This window comes from Anabrus simplex, chromosome 2 (genome assembly GCF_040414725.1).
Source record: "Anabrus simplex isolate iqAnaSimp1 chromosome 2, ASM4041472v1, whole genome shotgun sequence".
Taxonomy (NCBI): domain Eukaryota; kingdom Metazoa; phylum Arthropoda; class Insecta; order Orthoptera; family Tettigoniidae; genus Anabrus; species Anabrus simplex.
This window is the reverse complement of record NC_090266.1, coordinates 194,996,496-195,018,783: the sequence shown is the minus strand read 5'-3', so window position 1 is coordinate 195,018,783 and position 22,288 is coordinate 194,996,496. Positions and strand designations below refer to the sequence as shown.

The following is a 22,288-nucleotide window of genomic DNA, read 5'->3' as shown; positions in this document are numbered from 1 at the left end:
ACTTGTCCTTAAGCAGATACACTATATAACATGTCGATGGTGTACAGGCCAACTGGCATAACCCTTCCAAATTTCCAAATCGAAGTTATGTATGAATCAAGTAGTTAACACATGTAACGCATTTGGGTGTAACACTCAACACCCTCCTTCAATGCAAAAAAAGAAGAAAGTTGATGGCGTAACCCCACACATGGCAAGATCAGGCAAGCTACTATACTTGCGACAGCTAAGTCTCTCGATCTCACAAGCCCGCGCAAGTCAGCTGGCATAACACATTGTCTGTCTTTGTTTTGATGAGTGTGCCTGATTTAGTTGTCATTAAAATTAACTACATAATTCAGCAATAGTATTTTTGCCATACGCTATACAAATAATTAATACACTGACTGACAGAGCAAATGCAACACCAAGGAGGAGTGGTTCGAAAGGGATGAAAGTTGGGGGAAAAACAGAGTCGGCACGGAAGAATAATTGATGTTTATTTCAAACCGATATGCAGGTTACACAATGCGCACGGCATCGACTCAGTAGGATGTAGGACCACCGCGAGCGGCGATGCACGCAGAAACACGTCGAGGTACAGAGTCAATAAGAGTGCGGATGGTGTCCTGAGGGATGGTTCTCCATTCTCTGTCAACCAGTTGCCACAGTTGGTCGTCCGTACGAGGCTGGGGCAGAGTTTGCAAACGGCGTCCAATGAGATCCCACACGTGTTCGATTGGTGAGAGATCCGGAGAGTACGCTGGCCACGGAAGCATCTGTACACCTCGTAGAGCCTGTTGGGAGATGCGAGCAGTGTGTGGGCGGGCATTATCCTGCTGAAACAGAGCATTGGGCAGCCCCTGAAGGTACGGGAGTGCCACCGGCCGCAGCACATGCTGCACGTAGCGGTGGGCATTTAACGTGCCTTGAATACGCACTAGAGGTGACGTGGAATCATACGCAATAGCGCCCCAAACCATGATGCCGCGTTGTCTAGCGGTAGGGCGCTCCACAGTTACTGCCGGATTTGACCTTTCTCCACGCCGACGCCACACTCGTCTGCGGTGACTATCACTGACAGAACAGAAGCGTGACTCATGGGAGAACACGACGTTCCGCCATTCCCTCATCCAAGTCGCTCTAGCCCGGCACCATGCCAGGCGTGCAAGTCTATGCTGTGGAGTCAATGGTAGTCTTCTGAGCGGACGCCGGGAGTGCAGGCCTCCTTCAACCAATCGACGGGAAATTGTTCTGGTCGATATTGGAACAGCCAGGGTGTCTTGCACATGCTGAAGAATGACGGTTGACGTGGCGTGCGGGGCTGCCACCGCTTGGCGGCGGATGCGCCGATCCTCGCGTGCTGACGTCACTCGGGCTGCGCCTGGACCCCTCGCACGTGCCACATGTCCCTGCGCCAACCATCTTCGCCACAGGCGCTGCACCGTGGACACATCCCTATGGGTATCGGCTGCGATTTGACGAAGCGACCAACCTGCCCTTCTCAGCCCGATCACCATACCCCTCGTAAAGTCGTCTGTCTGCTGGAAATGCCTCCGTTGACGGCGGCCTGGCATTCTTAGCTATACACGTGTCCTGTGGCACACGACAACACGTTCTACAATGACTGTCGGCTGAGAAATCACGGTACGAAGTGGGCCATCCGCCAACGCCGTGTCCCATTTATCGTTCGCTACGTGCGCAGCACAGCGGCGCATTTCACATCATGAGCATACCTCAGTGACGTCAGTCTACCCTGCAATTGGCATAAAGTTCTAACCACTCCTTCTTGGGGTTGCATTTGCTCTGTCAGTCAGTGTATTATACGATACTAATTCAGTTTCGTTTTGAATTTGAGTGTTACTTCTGCGAGGGAAATTTATTAAAATAAATTACGATAGAAAATTTGTGTTTTATAATAGTTTTCTTACTATTGATGATCATTCTTTCAAAAAACAAAACAACTTGCCACTGTTATTATTTATTCCAATTAGTGTAACCAAAAACATACATTGCTGTAACCCAGTCAAATGGCGTAACCCTAAAATTTCACTTTAAAGAATTATTTCAAGAAACTGTACGATCCTACACCACATATTCCAGTAGATAACAACATTCGATACATTATAGAATTCAAATAGTCCGCCTCTGTGGTGTAGTGGTTAGCGTGATTCGATTCTCGGCTCTGCCACGAAAATTTGAAAAGTGGTACGAGGGCTGGAACGGGGTCCACTCAGCCTCGGGAGGTCAACTGAGTAGAGGTGGGTTCGATTCCCACCTCAGCCATCCTCGAAGTGGTTTTCCGTGATTTCCCACTTCTCCTCCAGGCGAATGCCGGGATGGTACCTGACTTAAGGCCACGGCCGCTTCCTTCCCTCTTCCTTGTCTGTCCCTTCCAATCTTCCCATCCCACCAGAAGGCCCCTGTTCAGCATAGCAGGTGAGGCCGCCTGGGCGAGGTACTGGTCATTCTCGCCAGTTGTATCCCCCGACCCAAAGTCTGAAGCTCCAGGACACTGCCCTTGAGGCGGTAGAGGTGGGATCCCTCGCTGAGTCCGAGGGAAAAGCCGAACGTGGAGGGTAAACAGATGATGATGATGATAGAATTCAAATAAACAACACTTAAGAAAGATCAAGCCTGTAGTGAGGTGTAAACTGTGTTTTGTCTCTCCTGAAAAAAATCGTTTTTTGTGGCTTGCGCCAGTTGGCCTGCACACCATCGATATACTCGATATGAAGTTTATAACGTGCAATCGATATACTTCTCAGTATTGCAGCAAAATCCATACTCGTATTGTGTGGACAATATGGTTTTTTAATGGTTTATAAGTTAGACAAACAGAATCAAAAGTAGGTGAAGTGAACACTATATGTAGGCTGGTTTGATCCTCAACAGTTCCATCGTCAGCTGGCATAGAGGGCTTAGGCATCGCTTAAGAGGCATACAATGGAAATGAGGAGTGAGTTAGTTTCTCGTTGCTTTCCTCGCCTGGTCAGAAATTATTACTTATCAGTTTGCCAAGCCCAGTGAAATGCAGCGACATCTTCACTCCATTCATAACAGGGACTGGTTGCATAAGGAATAGTATTCTAACACCGCTCGTACCTCAGTCACTTCCATATTGTCAAAGTCACGGATGAGACTGAGACAGGTCAATAAAACTAACAAATTTGTTTTAGCCCTCACCAGAAGTAAACACTAGGTCTCACCAGAAAAGGCAGGAGTTCTACAAACAGCTACCGGGCGAGTTGGACGTGCGGTTAGAGGCGCGCGGTTGTGAGCTTGCACCCGGGAGATAGTGGGTTCGAATCCCACTGTCGACAGCCCTGAAGATGGTTTTCCGTGGTTTCCCATTTTCACACCAGGCAAATGCTGGGGCTGTACCTTAATTAAGGCCACGGCCGCTTCCTTCCAACTCCTAGGCATTTCCTATCCCATCATCGCCATAAGATCTATCTGTGTCGGTGCGACGTAAAGCCACTAGCAAAAAAACAACACAAACAGCTTGTAACAATTGGGTACAGCCAAACTTGAACAGTAGCGGCGATTGGGAAATAGAAGTGGGGGGGGGGGGGGGCGGGCAAGAAAACGCACAGACAACATAAAGATCCGGGTTTGTGGGATGTAGTGGGGGAGGGGCAGGCGGGGTATACACATCAAAACTGATAACAAAAGCTACAAAATGCTTAGGTTTTTATGCTCTCCAAGTGAATTTCGACAGAGAGGTAAAGGTTGACATTTTACCAACGTAAGTGAGGTAATAATAGTTTTTTGAGATTTTGATTCAATACTATACAATAAAACTTTCACCAAAGGAACAATAATTACACACGTATTACAATTAAATGGATGTACGGCGTGAATATACAATTAAAAATTATTTAGTATTTGACTACACTCTAAGAAACTAACAGCCAGTAAAGAGACCGCCAGACTGACGAATGTGTGCGGCAAGCGGGTGAATTATACATCAGTGCCCATGATGTAGGGAAAAAGTACCCCCCTGCCACCCTTCCTCACAGCACATGCAAAGTGTCCACTATCTGCTGTGGCGCTATACAAATCGGTAAGCCGCGACGAACGACATTTTCTTGCGTATTTCCACTAATCATTTTGTTAATAATTAAAGAGAACAAAAAGACCGGGCGAGTTGGCCGTGCGATTAAGACCGCGCGGCTGTGAGCTTGCATCCGGGAGATAGTGGGTTCGAATCCCACTGTCGGCAGCCCTGAAGATGCTTTTCCGTGGTTTCCCATTTTCACACCAGGCAAATGCTGGGGCTGTACCTTAATTAAGGCCACGGCCGCTTACTTTTAACTCCTAGGCGTTTCCTATCCTATCGTCGCCATAAGACGTATCTACGTCGGTGCGACGTAAAGCCCCTAGCGAGAAAATAAAGGAAATACAGTAATTAGCTGACAGGACAACACAGCTTGTTAACATTGCTTGTTTTAATACTTCCTACAATTCCTAGTTTCAGCCTGCGAAAATGGAATAAAAATGTAATGTTTTCTCCACAAAGTAGGTGGAGGGCCGACTGCCCCCCCCCCCCGTGACTTGCCACCACCCGTAATCGCCGCTACTGAACTTTAGGGACACATTCTTCGCACGTAGACAAAGAAAATATGAAATATGGACATCGGTACGGAAACACCTTTATTTCCATGTTAGGAATCATTTTCTACAACTTTACACAGTATATTAATTATGGGGAAAATATAGGATCAGAACTACCAGAATTCCACAGGAAACTCTTTCTAACATGAAATGCCTTCCGTTAGCGCTGATACGTGCATCAACCGGCCGTCGCACGGATACATGCATCAACCGGCCGTCGCACGGATACATGCATCAGCGCATGCGGAATTCAATGCAGCGGCGGGTTGATGCACGTATCAGCGCTAACGGAGGGCATTTTGAATATTTCATTTAAAAAGGAGTTTCATGCGCTATGCTGGTACGTTCTGTTCCTGTGTTGTTCCCCAGGATTAATATACTGTGTAGAGTTGTAGAAAATGACTTCTAAAATGGAAATAAAGCGTTTCCGTATCCATGTTCATAGAGCATATTTTCTTCTTCTACATGTGCGGAATATGTTGTGAAAGCTTGGACTGTATTGAAGATATTTGTGATCGTAAGGGTGCAGCAAATGCCATTTTCTTCCGTCTTCCATTCTGGTTTATTCGCTGGGATTAAACACGAATTGGACGTTTCTGAGCATATTCAGCCTTACTTTATAGGGCATATATGCGCATATTTTACCTTTCTGTTGTTTCCATTATATTTTGGGTACTTGAATTGTTTAAGGTCATACTTAGATACGTACATACATCATCATTATAGACCGTTATGCCTTTCAGCGTTCAGTCTGCTAGCCTCTGTGAATTTACTAAACGTCGCCACAATCCTCGATTTGCAACTAGCGCTGTGACCTCATTTAGTTCTATACCTCTTATCTTTAAATCGTTAGAAACTAGGTCTAATCATCGGCGTATTGATCTCCCTCTACTTCTCTTACCCTCCATAACAGAGTCCATTATTCTCCTAGGTAACCTATCCTCCTCCATTCATCCCACATGACCCCAACACCGAAGCCGGTTTATCCGTACAGCTTCATCCATCGAGTTCATTCCTAACTTAACCTTTATCTCCTCATGAGTAACCTCCTGCAATTGTTCCCACCTGTTTGTACAAGCATTCATTCTCGCTACTTTCATGTCCGTTACTTCTAACTTATGAATAAGATATCCTGAGTCCACCCAGCTTTCGCTCCCGTAAAACGAAGTTGGTCTGAAAACAGACCGGTGTAAACATAGTTTCGTCCGGCAACTGACTTCCTTCTTACAAAATACAATTGGTCATACTTTTCACGGAAAAATGAACTGTACTTTGAATGTGATGATTAATCTTGCTTGTATGTGGCCTTGTGACGAAACTGGAAGTTTGGGCCTCAAAGCTGAATAGTTAATGTTTATTTTATCTCGCCTGAGTTTACGTCACTGGTTTTAGAGTTAGATTTACAGTGCGGGTATTTACGTCCACTAAAATGTCGCCCTTGTTAAGAGACAAAGAAGTCCACTTATCTGTCTTAGTATTGTGGCTCGTGACCACTTCAATAGGGCCTAAATTACCCGTCTCCCGTCACCTTTCTTAAAACCTTCAACAGAGACATTTCAAGGCTTCATAGTCACATAAACAATGATAGAGCTGACATAAGGATACCGAAAAGAAGTGTAGTGAAAGTGTTAAATTACGAAATTGCGTTCAAGGGTTCGTGGAGGAATGTTTCTTTACCGAAGGAAAACTCCTCTTCTGCAAAGGGTGCGAAGTTGAAGTAACTCCTATAAAACGTTTAATGTCCAATAGCAGAGCAACACTGCTAGACACGAAGATGCTGAGATGAATGGGGAATAAGAGTTATGTATTTCTTTCTCTATATTTTACTTCCGTTAAATATTTTGTGCCCACGCAACTGTCGGCGCATTCTAAACTCTGATAACTAATACGATTTGGACTGGTTTGCTGAAGCAGCGATGTGGTCTCTGTCACCATTGTGTACGATTGCAGTGAAAATCTTCAGCCTGTTTCCAGTCATTCGACCGGGTCAGGGAAGGAATCAATGAAACCCCCACCTAGCCGTGAGGATAGCAATTTTGCCGGCTGCCGAAGCTTGTCGCCTCCTCTGGGGCAATGATTAATGACTGATAGATGAAATAGAGAAATATTGGAGAGTGTTGCTGGAATGAAAGGTGAAAGGGAAAATCGGAGTACCCGGAGAAAAACCTGTCCCGCCTCCGCTTTGTCCAGCATAAATTTCATGTGGAGTGACCGGGATTAGACCCACGGAAGCCAGCGGTGAGAGGCGACGAACTGCCACTTGAGCCACTGAGGTTCTTTTTGTAAGACTGCAATATTAATTAAAAATATCCTCGGTACTGTCCACAGCTTAATGATTGATAATGAACTTGTGACAGAGACAAGAGGAATTAAGTTAAAAAACTAGTAAGGAAATTAATTGAAGTAGTGCAATAAGACTGTGTATCTTTCATATAAAAGAACTAGTGGCAAAAGACATTCGTTGAAAGTACATACGTTAGGTAATATTTGCCCATTTTGGGTCGCATTTCAAGAGCATAGTTGCATGCATTTCTTGGCAACCCCAGTGACCAGTGACCACTAAAAATTTTTTTGTTAGTGGCATTACGTCGCATCGACACAGACAGGCCTTATGGCAACGATACCACTAATAAAAACAGCATATGGTTCACTTTGCGCATACAGCATCGTCATAAACTTTTAGACAAAGTAAATGACAAACAAAATTCATTGTCCTTGATTTAATAACTAACAACGAGTGTCTTGGAGCCGTACAGAGTGAGTTCTTGTTAGCACGACGGTTGCATCGCTGCTAATATCACTTTAGTTTGACTGAGGTCGTTACCTTTACTGATTAGATATCTCCCTAATTATACTCGTAAGCCTCTGTGAAGCTCGTTCTAGAACTATTGGTGTTGGTCATTGTTGTTTTAAGGGACAAAGAGACAGGAGTATCAGCTCTTCTTAATTCACTGAGTGGAAATATTCAAACCGAACTTTAATGAAACATATTGGAGGAAATTAAAAAAAAATCGAATTTAACTCTAAAGCACTTCAAGAGGAAACTAACCATGAATCAATGGGTCGTACTGCAGGGTTCTGGACTGTAGACTGTAATATTCACAACTAGGCTAAGGAGATATTTGAGGCAAAGTAGCCATGTCACTAAAACGAATTGTTGATATTACTTCATGTAAGTGAATTTTTGCACGGATAGGGGTTCGAACCCACTATCTCCCGGATGCAAGCTTACAGCTGCGCGCTCCTAACCGCACGGCCAACTCGCCCGGTGTAAGGGATTTGTGATTGTGGTCAACAACTACGTGTATTTATTGTATGTGTGAAATCCGTGTGGTAACTTTTCTGGCTATGTTGCATTGCATGGATTTATATAATTGATTGGGTCTAGGACTAGGAAGGAAGTGGCGAGCCAATGCGTATACACGTCCGATATTATCCCGGCATTCGCACACAAATGAAGCGAAAAAACCACGGCAATCGTCTAACTATGTAGCTAACTAGTTAGCACGCTTGTCGTTGGTCTAAAGGGTCCCGGGTTTGATTCCCGGCCGGATCGGGGATTTTAACCTTAATTGGTTATTTCCTTTGGCTCGGGGACTGGGAATTTGTGCCATATTCAACATTATATTTAATCCCAGGTAGCAGCTCATACTCACAGATGAACGCGCTCGCGGGCATCAACTTAAAAACCTTCACCACGTCCCTCCAGAGGCCACACCCCATTTTGTATTATAACACCACATTCTACTTGTATGATTCCCGCGGGTGACATCTGTCTATTCACAATTAGTGGTATGGAGTGATTAGCCTTCATTCTGGCTGCCTTTGCACCCAAGAACTAACCCGGTGTTCATTTATGTTGTAGGTTGAGTGAATCAAACCCTTGAGTCTCCTCAGAAGTGGAAGTCACGCTTGTAAATCCCTCGACTTTCTGACGCAGAACCGAATCGATGAACATCGGAAGAACCGAACACGCCTTTATGGCCTCGAATAAGCAAAACACTTACCGTACAATACAACAAAACAAAGTTCAATGAAACATATTGGAGAAAGTAAAACAATCGAATTTCACTCTAAAACACGTCAAAAGGAAACTAACCTTGAATCAGTGGATCATACTGCAGGTTCCTTCCTAGACTATAGACTATGGAGGGTTCTAACTCCATTGTCGGCAACCCTGAGGATGATTTTACGTACCTTAATTAAGGCAGCCGCCATTACCTTCTCCTTGGAGCCTATAACTCCACTGTTCTTACATACCTTATTCAGTATCTCAGTAAATTAAAATGTAAATGCTTAGTTATAAAGTAAAGATAAATAAGCTGTACACCGGGCTGACCTCAACATGGCAGGTTCGATCCTGGCTCAGTCCGCTGGTATTTGAAGGTGCTCAAATACGTCAGCCTCGTGTCCGTAGATTTACTTGCACGTAAAAGAACTCCTGCGGGACAAAATACCCGCAACTCGGCGTCTCAAAAACCGAAACAGTAGTTAATCGGACGTTAAGCCAATAATATTATTAGTACATAACTAAGATGAAATGCATTCTCATTGTCGAAGAGAACTGGTATGTAGATTACGTTAAGTGCCAATTAGAAAAGTGGAAATTAAAGCGTAACTTAGATGTACCAAAGCTAATGGCTAATTTTGTTTCTAAGTGTCCATTATGCTGGCAACTCGGTACGGGTCATTTAGCTGTAAGTTTGCATTTAGGATATAGATGTTTCGAACTCCATTGTCGGTATCCCTGAGGATAATTTTACGTGGTATCCCATTTTCACAAGAGCCTTAACTAAGGCTGCCGCCACTATCTTCTCAGAGCTAGTCCTGTTCCATCCCATCGTCAAGAGACATCAATCTGGGTTAGTGTGACATTACACACGAAGCAAAAGAAAAACTACAGAAAATACATACTGATTGCTGAAGAGATGTAAGAAAAGCTGAGTGAACGCTGTTAAATGTTTAACGATAAGTGCATTCGTTTATGGGAATATTATCTCATACAAAAATAATTCCTTCAATAATACTTTAAGTACCAATTACAAAAGTAGAAATAAAATCGTAACTTAGCAGCTGAACCATAGCTAATGATTAATTTTGTTGCATACTGTCCATTATGTTCAATTAATGATGAGGAACCTACGACAGTGAAATAGCAGTTCGTTCCAGGTTACACTTTATTTTTCTTGGAGCCTATATATCCAACTGTGATTACTAGGGTTCAGAAGTTTATGACCTAAAGAAGTACAAATTATGCATGCAAATGTGTCCTAAAACTAGCTAAATATGACCTAAAAACAATAAATTTTCACTTAAGCATTTTAAGGATAGGTAGCAAGTATTAGAGTATTACAAACATTAAACATGCCAAAAGGTGATAAACGATGGTACAGTAGACACAAACTGACAGAGCTGCAGTATGTACGTTAAAACGTTGTACATTCATTTCAGTTGCATAGCCCTGAGGCGTAGTTCTCACTCTGTTTTCCTAAAGAATGACAAATAAGATCGAAGTATTAACATGCTCTTTGATATCTGTCGGTGTACGTTCATCCAGAATCACGTCTTCTAAACCTGCTAGCTATCTGTTTTGGGAAAAGTAGGAAAAATACAGCTACTACAGTATTTTGAAATCCTTTGTTTGAAACTCGACGCAGATAACACGTGCCTTGTTAAAAACAACGCCTGAATTTAAACAAAAATTCCAAAAATACAACCAAATATGCCTTTAAATCACTAAACTCAACAAAATATGACCAAAACAATAAAAATGGCCGATATATGCAAATACATGCCCTTTAAAATTGCTTAAAACGCGGTCAGGGACCCATTATTCCCAGTTATTTTTCATATTTCGGGGAAAACGAGCTCAGGAAAGAAATATGACTTTCCCTTAACATCCGAACCTTCGATATTACTTACTTTTCCAGTATCACACTAAATGAACATGTAAATGCTTAATTAGAAAATAAAGATAAATGAGTTAACCCATACTACATAACTAAGATGAAATTAATTTACGGAGAGGATTGATGCGTACATTATATTGAGGTATGTAGAAGTTGTGGAGGCACAGTTTATTAGACACAAACGTGTCACCAAACGAGTGTCGCGTAGCTTTAAGTTTGTACAGTGAGTTAATAATAATAATGTTATTTGATTTACGTCCCACTAACTACTTTTTACGGTCTTCGGAGACGCCGAGGTGCCGGAATTTAGTCTCGCAGGAGTTCTTTTACGTGCCAGTAAATCTACCGACACGGGGCTGTCGTATTTGAGCACCTTCAAATACCACCGGACTGAGCCAGGATCAAACCTGCCAAGTTGGGGTTAGAAGGCCAGCGCCTTAACCGTCTGAGCCACTCAGCCCGGCGTACAGTGAGTTCGAACCCCCACCAATTGTATCCCATTAAGGTATTTTATTCGTAAACAAAACCTCGAGGAGCAAGATCCCTGAAGGGCCATGACCTACTGTACCCTGGTGGGGGTGTCAGTTGCGTCATTCAATTATAATTATGTATCTATATATATAAAGTAGCTTGTCCTGACTGACTGACTGATTCATCATCGCCGAGCCAAAACTACTGGACATAAAGAAATGAAATTTTGGGGATATTTTCATATTATAATGTAGGTGCTCGCTAAGAGAGGATTTTTTGATATCCCGTCGCTAAGGGGGTGAAAAGGGGGGTGAAAATTTAAAATGAGTGTGTCTATATCTCAAAACTTTAAAAGTTTACAGATGTGAAAATTGGTATTTAGAATCTTCTTTAAAAATAAGGAAACACGTACTTTTATGTTTTCAGACAATCCCAATAGGAGGGGTGAAAAAGGGTGAAAAAGGGGTTGAATGCCTTTAATCAGGATACCGCTACTTATATCTCAGAAACTGAAGATATTACAGACCTGAAAATTGGTACTTTTGATCTCTTTTAAAAATAAAGAAGCACGTATTTTTTTGCTTTTGTAAAATCCAATTAATGGGAGGGTGAAAAGGGGGTGAATTTTTAAAATGAGTGAATCTATATCTCCAAACTTTTAAAGTTTGCAGATGTAAAAATTGGTATTTAGAATCTTCATTAAAAATAAAGAAACACGTATTTCTTTGTTTTCGGAAAATCGCAATAGGAGGAGTGAAAAGGGGTGAAAAATGGGTTGAATGCCTTTAATGAGGCTACTTATATCTCAGAAAGTGAAGATATTATAGACCTGAAAATTGGTGTTTGGGATCTCTTTCAAAAATAAAGAAACAAGTATTTTTTGTTTTTCTGGAAAACCCAATTAAGGGGGGTGAAAAAGGGGTAATATTTTAAAATGACTGTATCTATATCTCAAAACTTTTAAAGGTTATAGATGTAAAAAATGGTATTTAGAATCTCCATTAAAAATAAAGAAACACGTATATTTTGTTTTCGGAAAATCGTAATAGGAAGGGTGGTAAAGGTTGGAAAAGGGGTCGAATGCATTTCATGAGTCTACTTATATTTCAGAACCTGAAGATATTACAGACCTGAAAATTGGTGTTTGGGATCTCCTTTAAAAATAAAGAAACACGTATTTTTCTTTTTGTGGAAAATCGAATTAATGGGGGGGGGGGGGAAGGGAGTGATTTTTTAAAATGAGTGTATCTATATCTCAAGACTTTTAAAGTTTATAGATGTAAAAATTGGTATTTAGAATCTCCTTTAAAAATAAAGAAACACGTATTCTTTTGTTTTCGGAAAATCCCAATGGGAAGGGTGTAAAAGGGTGAAAAATGGGTTGAATACCTTAATTGTGGATACACATATCTCAGAAATGAAAGATATTACAGAACTTATAATTTGCATATGGGATCTCCTTCAAAAATTAAGAAACACGTATTTTTTAGTTTTTGGAAAAGCCAATTAATGGCGGTTAAACAGGAGTGACAAATTGGGGTGAATTTTTTGAAAGACTATATCTACAGAATATCTTGGAAACATAAAATGTTACAGACGTAAAGAGTGGGTGTAAATCTCCTGTAAATGTAAAGAAATATAGGTGATTTGTTTTTGGAAACTCCACTTGAGGGGAACTTAAAAGGGGTGAAATTTTAAAATGAGAATTTTTACAGTATATCTAAAAAAACTTAACATGTTACAGAAGTGAAAAATGGTATTTTTTATCTCTATTAAACATAAAGAAACGTGTACTTTTAGTTTTCGAAAATACCACTTGGGTGGAAGGGGGGGGGTAAAAGTGACTGAAAATGGTGATGAATTCTTTTAATTAGGCTACTGATATCTCAAAAATGAAGATGTTACAGACGTGAAATTTGATATTTGCAATCGGCTTTAAAAGTAAAGAAACACGTATTCCCGGAAAATCCAATGAAGGGGGGGGGGGCGGGGTGAAAGAATTGAAAAATTAATTGACTGAATTGTATGAGAATACATACATCTAATAAAAACTAAAGTTGTTACAGACGTGAAAATTCTTATTTGGACCTCCTTTAAAAACAAAGAAGAACGCGTTTTGGTGGGGAAATCATCTTGGTGGGCGGGAGTGTAAAGGAGTTGAATTCCTTTCATGAGGACACATAAATCGAAAACTGAAGAAGTTAGAGTCGTGATAATTGGTATTTAGAAGATCCTTTACTATTAAAGAAACAAGTATTATTTGCGGGAAAATTCACTTAGGGGGGGGGGATTATTGTGAAATGAAGTGAAAAAAGTGAATTATTTTTATGGGGATACTTATATCTCAAAACTGAAGGTAATAGACGTGAACATTGGTGTTTGGAATCTCCCTTAAACATAAAGAAACAAGCATTCCTTTAATTTTTTATGGTGGGGGGGGGGGTTGGCGGTAAATAAACTTAACTTCGGTGGGGTGTAGAAGGAGGAGAGACCAATTGATTTTACTGTTATTAATGTACTTATAAGGATCCTCCGTTGCTCAGGCGGCAGCGCGCCGGCCTCTCACAGCTGGGTTCCGTGGTTCAAATCCCGGTCACTCCATGTGGCATTCATGCTGGACACAACGGAGGCGGGACAGGTTTTTCTCCGGATACTCCGGTTTTCCCTGTCATCAGCCATTCCAGCAACACATAATAATAATAATAATAATAATAATAATATTCCGGACCGTCGTCAAATGTGCGGACCGCGCTGGAAACGGCTCCTGGACGGGTAATGACTAAGAATGCAGTCCGGCCGCGGGTTCAGTGCCGCCAAGGCACCCAATATGACACCACGCCCGATCTCCAGAAGGATTTTATCCATATTAAAAATATTATAGGAAAAGATAGCAAAGATTTACGGACCCAACTGACCGGGAGGAATACCTGAGCCTAGCCCGGGAAGTACGAAATCGATTGCTGGAAAGGAAGATTTAAAAGTGGGAGGAAACGTGCCGTAAAATCATAGAAAACCAGTCAGATCGGGAATTTTGGTGGAATCTCGCAGAAAATGAGTCAGATCGCGAATTTCGGCGGATTATATATCTAATACAATAAGCATTCAATTATACATTTCAGTATAATACCGTAGCGAAGCACGGGTATCTTGCTAGTCTATATATATAAAGTAGCTTGTCCTGACTGACTGACTGACTGACTGACTGACTGACTGACTGACTGACTGAATGAATGATTCATCATCGCCGAGCCAAAACTACTGGACATAAAGAAATGAAATTTTGGGGATAGATTCATATTAAGATGTAGGTGCTCGCTAAGAGAGGGTTTTTGGATATTCCGTCGCTAAGGGGGTGAAAAAGGGGGGTGAAATTTTAAAATGAGTGTGTCTATATCTCAAAACTTTAAAAGTTTACAGATGTGAAAATTGGTATTTAGAATCTTCTTTAAAAATAAGGAAACACGTATTTTTTTGTTTTCAGAAAATCCCAATAGGAGGGGTGAAAAAGGGGTTGAATGCCTTTAATCAGGATACCGGTACCTATATCTCAGAAACTGAAGATATTACAGACCTCAAAATTGGTACTTTTTATCTCTTTCAAAAATAAAGAAACACATATTTTTTTGTTTTTGGAAAATCCAATTAATGCGAGGGTGAAAAAGGGGGTGAATTTTTAAAATGAGTGCATCTATATCTCAAAAGTTTTAAAGTTTAGAGATGTAAAAATTGGTATTTAGAATTTTCATTAATAATAAAGGAACACGTATTTTTTTGTTTTCGGAAAATCCCAATAAGAGGGGAGAAAAGGGGTGAAAAAGGGGTAGAATGCCTTTAAAGAGAATACTTATATCTTAGAAACTGAAGATATTACAGACCTGAAAATTGGTATTTGGGATCTCCTTTAAAAATAAAGAAACGCGCATTTGTTTGTTCTTAGAAAATCCAATTAATGGTGGGGGGGTAAAAGGGGGATAATTTTTTAATATGAGTGTATTTATACCTCAAAACTTTTAAAGTTTATAGATGTAAACATTGGTATTTAGAATGTCCTTTAAAAATAAAGAAACACGTATTTTTTGTTTTTGGAAAATCCAATTAATCGGAGGGTGAAAAGGGGGTGAATTTTTAAAATGAGTGAATCTATATCTCCAAACTTTTAAAGTTTGCAGATGTAAAAATTGGTATTTAGAATCTTCATTAAAAATAAAGAAACACGTATTTTTTTTGTTTTCGGAAAATCGCAATAGGAGGAGTGAAAAGGGGTGAAAAAGCGGTTGAATCCTATAATGAGGCTACTTATATCTCAGAAACTGAAGATATTACAGATCTGAAAATTGGTGTTTGGGATCACTTTTAAAAATAAAGAAACACGTATTTTTTGTTTTTGGAAAATCCAATTAATGGGGGGTGCAAAGGGGGTGATTTTTTAAAATGAGTGTATCTATATCTCAAAACTTTATAGTTTATAGACGTAAAAATTGGTATTTAGAATCTCCTTTAAAAATAAAGAAACACGTATTCTTTTGTTTTCGGAAAATCCCAATAGGAAGGGTGTAAAAGGGTGAGTAATGGGTTGAATGCCTTTAATGAGGCTACTTATATTTCAGAACCTGAAGATATTACAGACCTGAAAATTTGTATTTGGGATCTACTTTAAAAGTAAAGAAACATGTATTTTTTCGTTTTTGGAAAATCCAAATATTGGGGGGGTGAAAAGGGGGGGTGAATATTTAAAATGAGTGTGTCTACATCTTAAAACTTTAAAATTTACAGATGTAAAATTGGTACTTGGATTCTCCTCTAAAAATAAAGGAACACGTCTTTTTTTGTTTCCTTAAATCCCAATAGGAGGGGTTTAAAAGGGTGAAAAATGGGTTGAATGCCTTTAATAAGGATACATATATCTCAGAAACGAAAGATATTACAGAACTGAAAATTTGTATATGGGATCTCCTTTAAAAATAAAGAAACACGTATTTTTTAGTTTTTGGAAAATCCAATTAATGGCGGTTAAACAGGAGTGACAAAATGGGGTGAATTTTTTGAAAGACTATATCTACAGAATATCTTGGAAACGTAAAATGTTACAGACGTAAAAAGTGGGTGTTTGGAATCTCCTGTAAATGTAAAAAAACATAGGTGATTTGTTTTGGGAAACTCCACTTAAGGGGAACTCAAAAGGGGTGAAATTTTAAAATGAGAATTTTTACAGTATATCTCAAAAAACTTAACATGTACAGAAGTGAAAAATGGTATTTTTTATCTCTATTAAACATAAAGAAACGTGTATTTTTAGTTTTCGGAAATACCACTTGGGTGGAGCGGGGGGGGGGGGTAAAAGTGACTGAAAATGGTGTTGAATTCTTTTAATTAGGCTACTGATATCTCAAATATGAAGATGTTACAGACGTGAAATTTGATATTTGGAATCTGCTTTAAAAGTAAAGAAACACGTATTGTCGGAAAATCCAATGAAGGGGGGGGGGGGAAAGAATTGAAAAATTAATTGACTTAATTGTATGAGAATACATACATCTAATAAAAACTAAAGTTGTTACAGACGTGATAATTCGTATTTGGATCTCCTTTAAAAACAAAGAAAAACGCGTTTGGGGGGGGGGGGAACCATCTTGGAGGGCGGGAGTGTAAAGGAGTCGAATTCCTTTAATGAGGACACATAAATCAAAAACTGAAGAATTTTGAGTCGTGATAATTGGTATTTAGAAGATCCTTTACTATTAAAGAAACAAGTATTTTTTGCGGGAAAATTCACTTGGGGAGGGGGGGAGTAGTGTGAAATGAAGTGCAAAAAGTAAATTATTTTTATGGGGATACTTATATCTCAAAGCTGAAGGTAATAGACGTGAACATTGGTATTTGGAATCTCCCTTAAACATAAAGAAACAAGCCGTCTTTTAATTTTTCGTGGGGGGGGGGGGAGGTGGCGGTAAATAAACTTAACGGCGGTGGGGTGTAGAAGGAGGTGAGACCAATTGATTTTACTGTTATTAATGTACTTATAAGGATCCTCCGTTGCTCAGACGCAAGCGTGCCGGCCTCTCACAGCTGGGTTCCGTGGTTCATATCCCGTTCGCTCCATGTGTCATTCGTGCTGGACAAAACGGAGGCGGGACAGGTTTTTCTCCGGATACTCCGGTTTTCCCTCTCATCAGCCATTCCAGCAACACATAATAATAATAATAATAATGTTCCGGACCGTCGTCAAATGTGCGGACCGCGTTGGAAACGGCTCCTGGACGGGTAATGACTAAGAATGCAGCCTGGCCGCGGGTTCAGTGCCGCCAAGGCACCCAATATGACACCACGCTGGATCTCCTGAAGGATTTTATCCATATTAAAAATGATTATAGGAAAAGATGGCACAGATTTACGGACCCAACTGACCGGGAGGAATACCTGAGCTTAACCCGGGAAGTACGAAATCGATTGCTGAAAAGGAAGATTGAAAAATGGGAGGAAACGTGCCGTAAAATAATAGAAAACGAGTCAGATCGGGAATTTTGGTGGATTCTCGCAGAAAACGAGTCAGATCGCGAATTTAGGAGGATTATATATCTAAAACAATAAGCATTCAATTATAAATTTCAGTATAATACCGTAGCGAAGCACGGGTATCTTGCTAGTTAAGAAATATATTTCATATTCGCTAAGCAATAATATCTCACAATATATATTGTAAGTACTGGCCAGCTTGGAAGGTATTGTGAAACCTACCACAGACCCTTGTCTCCACTAGAGATTAGGAAATACAGTGGCCAGCAAAATTATATGTCTTTTTACGAGAGTTTAATCCTGATGTAAACAAATAGGCGCGACACGTTGCCTTTGACGTAGTTGATTGGAGAAGCAACCTTCGCACTCACTTGACTGTATGCGAGCTCGAAGGAAATTAGTACGTGGCATTAATTTAATTTAATTTTAGTTTATTACATTTAGAGAGTTTGGAAGAGAACGTAATCGAATGGTTGTCATATATACCGGTATATATATGTTTTTTAATATAAAGTAGTGATTAAATAACGGGAAATGAAGGCACAAGGCGTGGTGTAATACAGGAAGTCTTCTCGTAGTGGGGGAAAGTAGAGGTGTACAAACTCCGCATTTAACTTGCCCATGCTTGCCTGCTTTCCAGGCAAGCAAGCTAGCTGCACGTAAACAACAGTACAGGCAGGCTGCTGCACTCCTGGCCAGGTCAAGCTCAGCCCAACCTGGGCAGGCTACAGGTTAGCTTGCTTGCTTGCTTTCTTCTTCCTGCTGCATTAATCGATGTTTGCTCGTTCATTGTGCAGCTCAGCCCAACCTGGGCAGGCTACAGGTTAGCTTGCTTGCTTGCTTTCTTCTTCCTGCTGCATTAATCGATGTTTGCTCGTTCATTGTGCTGATATGAGACTCGCGTGAATGCAGGCAGGAAAAGGGTTGTTACATGCCAGAATTTATGTAGGATTCGTCAACACAAATATTATTGTGTATGGTTATTTAGTATTATGTTAATCATTACAAAGTTATGTTTAAATTTATTTCGTAATTCAGACGTCTTATGTAACTAATTAACAAATAACATTTCTCTCTGTCAAACATAGTTACTTAATAAAAAGTAGTTTCTCTGAACAAAATATTTGAATATTTAAATAAACATAATGACAGCTGATGGAAGTATGACCATAAATATAATGCATTATTTATTATTCGAGAAAATTAGAAACAAAGATATACGTAATGTAGCTACAGGTCATAAATATCTTTAAAATAATAATTTTATAGGTAAATTTTTTGAAATACATTTAATAATTTAGGAACCCCTTCCCCACAAAACTAAAAGAAATAACTATAAAACTAATCAGTTTAGAAGTGTAATTTTACCATTTGCTCTCTTAGTTTGTGGTCGCCTCATACTATGCATACTGCATACCAATATTTAATGCATGGATACATTATCGCTTGTGTGTATTACTATGATGCCATTAAGTCTTTATAAAGACGGGAACGTTTTCACTGATAAAATTTCCCGAACAGCTGAAGACCCTCTCGCTGGAGAGACTCGTAGCGGGTATGTTGAGCACCTTTTTCGCTACGGTACAAGGCAAGTCGGAGCAGCCTGTGCGAATTATTTTTCCACCACCGCAGTATATTTTCGTTACTAATGAACCCTTCTTGCAAGTACCTACTGACCTCGCCATGTATCATTGGCGAATTTTCTGCCCAATCATCAAATTTCGTTTTTCTACGTTGCACTGAATTTTCTTCATATGAAGATGGGACATCTTGTCTATTTTGATTGGGTAGCTGCTCTGAAAATGTATCTGCCCAAGTTATTGATATTTTATGCTAATAACAGAATGTTAAAAATATCTAATTTGCATAGGTATAATAATAATAATAATAATAATAATAATAATAATAATAATAATAATAATAATAATAACCAGAGAACCTTACCTTCAGCACACATTTGTCGAGCTGCCTCGAAAACAGACATTCGTCATTCGTTCTCCTGCATTTAGTTTCTTTAATGTGCGATATTTAGGCACCAAAAGTGTTGCAATTTTGTGTAACATAGTGACTTCCATTTTCTGCTCCAGGAAGACACCACCGGTTTGTTTCAAAAGCGTCAAGTAATGAAAATTCATTTAGTATGAAAACATTAAAATTTAAAAGAAATGAAATATTAGCTGTTCATCGTCATCCTGTGGAGTACAATGGGCTTTTAAGGCATAAAACCAAGGAAAGACCAGATGTAAAGTCGGGTCCTCATCATCCTCAAGATCAATTGTGGCTTCCTTAAATAGCTTAAGAAATGTTATAAGCAGGCCAGTAATGTCCTGATCATAACCGAACATTTTATCAGAGGCACCCTCCTTCTCTAAAATAGTTCTCACAGCATTTATCTGGGAGTGAACTGATTGCAGCATGTCAAAATAACTGTTCCACCGAGTGGAAACATAGGGTTTCAGAGATGATTGTAACCTCACACATATGCCTCTTCTTTTAAAGTACGAAACCAGAGATTTCACTGAATGGATAACAGCTAACACATTAGGAACTGTTTCTTTCAAAAAGGGTTCACTCAGAACATGTTTCAAGACCGTATTAATAATAAGAGCCATGCATGGAAGACGCTTGTATATGCTGAGGGCCTTAACAATATTTCTTCCCTGGCCTGTTACAAATGTAATTTTGCAATTATCTTCATGAGCAACGCCATGTCCTTTCAAACGATCTTCCAATTCACTGCGAATATTTTCACCAGTTTTTGGACAGTCAGGGAAGGCCGAACACATTAATACATACCGTACTTATTGAGAGACCAATCTCTATTTATATAGTGCATTGTGACAGACATATAGTGCACACCCTTGTACTTATCTGTCCACAGGTCAGTGGTACTCGCACAGATACCTGATTTAATAGCACGTACTATATCAGGAAGCGTTTTACTGCGCACTTTGTCCGCGAAAGTTGTACCTTCCTAGCAACTGTGACTCGAGATAACATTTCAAATATCCACCGAGCCATACTTTTTGCGCATTTCTATCAGCGTTTGCCCTAAATTTAAAAATCCTTCACCCTCAATAGTTGTAAACGGTCTCAAGTCCTTGGCGCACATTTCCACGCACTTGTCAGTCACCAAGTACTTGTCCTCTTTCAAAATATTTTTAGACTGTGAAAAATTTGGGTCAAATTTGCAGACATGTCACAACATACTTGAGGTCCCTGAATGGGTGTTGAGTAGCTTTTTGCAAAAATTGCATTGCGAGTAACCTACTGGCTTATTTGATACCTGTTCATAAACACCTGAAAATTTTTCCCATGCTAGACTTGAGCCCTGTTTTATTGCTGGAATAAATCCACCACTTTTTAATTTTTCTTCGATTTCCTTTACGGTTGATTTGTTCATTTTCCTGCTGGTTGCACCTCTAACTACAACAGAGCTGCACTCGACGCAATACGCAGCTACACTAACATATAACGGCACAATCACGCCGCATCGATAGCAAACTTCACGTTCTCTCTTGTCAAGCCCGGCAGTCCGAACGGGTCCCAGGCAACCTGTCAGGCTTAGGGAAACCCAGGTTTTGGTTTGCTATGACTAGCAGCTCAGTACGCGTGCACTCTTGCTTCGCTGACGCTCAAGCTAGGCTGCTTTGCTTGTTGCAGAGCAGCTTGGGGCAGGCAAGCCTGAAGTACAATTTGTACACTTTTAGGGGAGAGTCCCAAGCTGTAGAGCGTGGAGGTATGGTGTTGCATCTTGCAGCAGCAGTCAGTGTCAGTATTCAAAGTGAGAGAAATGGAGCAAGAGGTAGGACCATCGCGTGTAGTGCAGCTCAAGAGAGGAAAACCGCTCAGAAGTGACCACAGGCAGTGCATTGTGAATGTGTTCAATAAACTAAGTGAACAGAATCCAGGTTTAGTCGTTTATTCAGAAGTTCAGATCTTCGCACTGTTGTCGTATGTGATGCGCAGCCCTGTACTGAGCCGTATCCTGACGGCCCATAAGAGAAAATCAGATATATATTTGCCATATTAAATAATTATATTGAAGTGGTTTTCAGCCAGGCATTGTAAAAGCAGCAGATTATTGAACAGTTGAGACCGGAAATCCATGGAGACATAAAGTCGCTGAATGTTGCGCGAAGCTTGCTTGCGACCGTGGGAAATGTTCAGCGTTACCAGGAGTTAGCACATCTCGGTACGTGTAGAATTCGTTTGCCATGAGGAGTGTTCAGCCAATTAGGAAGCGTGGGTGTGGCTAATATGAATTCTGGACCGCGCAGAATTAAAATCGCAGGTTACCAACATGGATATCTGTGTAAAGAATACATCGATGTAGAGAAGTCAGTTCTGTTAGTTGATGGGTTTCCACAGGTCTGAGAGTGAGAAATAATAAGGAATACGTTATAGCAATTATCTGAGTCGTTATCAATTTATCAGGAGTGTGTCTAATGTTAATTTTAATAAATATCAAAGTCATTGTGGGTAACAAGCACGCTGATTGGTTGAATAGTTGAACGTAAAGGGAATCCCCTAGCTACAACGGCGTTGGCTATGTTACTTAAGCATCCCAAACATCGGGAGCGTCCTTCTGATTGTGTGAGTTGCCGTGAAGTGAACACCGTTCCATACTGTGCGCGAATGCTGCCACGTGGGTAGACATCTAACAGTGTAAGGTCTTTTCGACCAAAAACAGTGCATTTATTTGTGAAGAGTGCTAAGTAAATTGGTGCATTGATAAATTACCAATTGCACTATGTCGCAATGTCTTATTCTGAAGTAATACACGGTAATGTCAGCCG

At 40.3% G+C, this 22,288-nt stretch overlaps 1 protein-coding gene across 1 annotated transcript in view; it reads right to left on the bottom strand.

The window, feature by feature from the left end:
• The window catches only part of LOC136863999 (uncharacterized), a 131,087-nt gene that overhangs the window by 40,479 nt on the left and 68,320 nt on the right, over window positions 1-22,288 (bottom strand). The gene's annotated exons all lie outside the window — the stretch shown is intronic.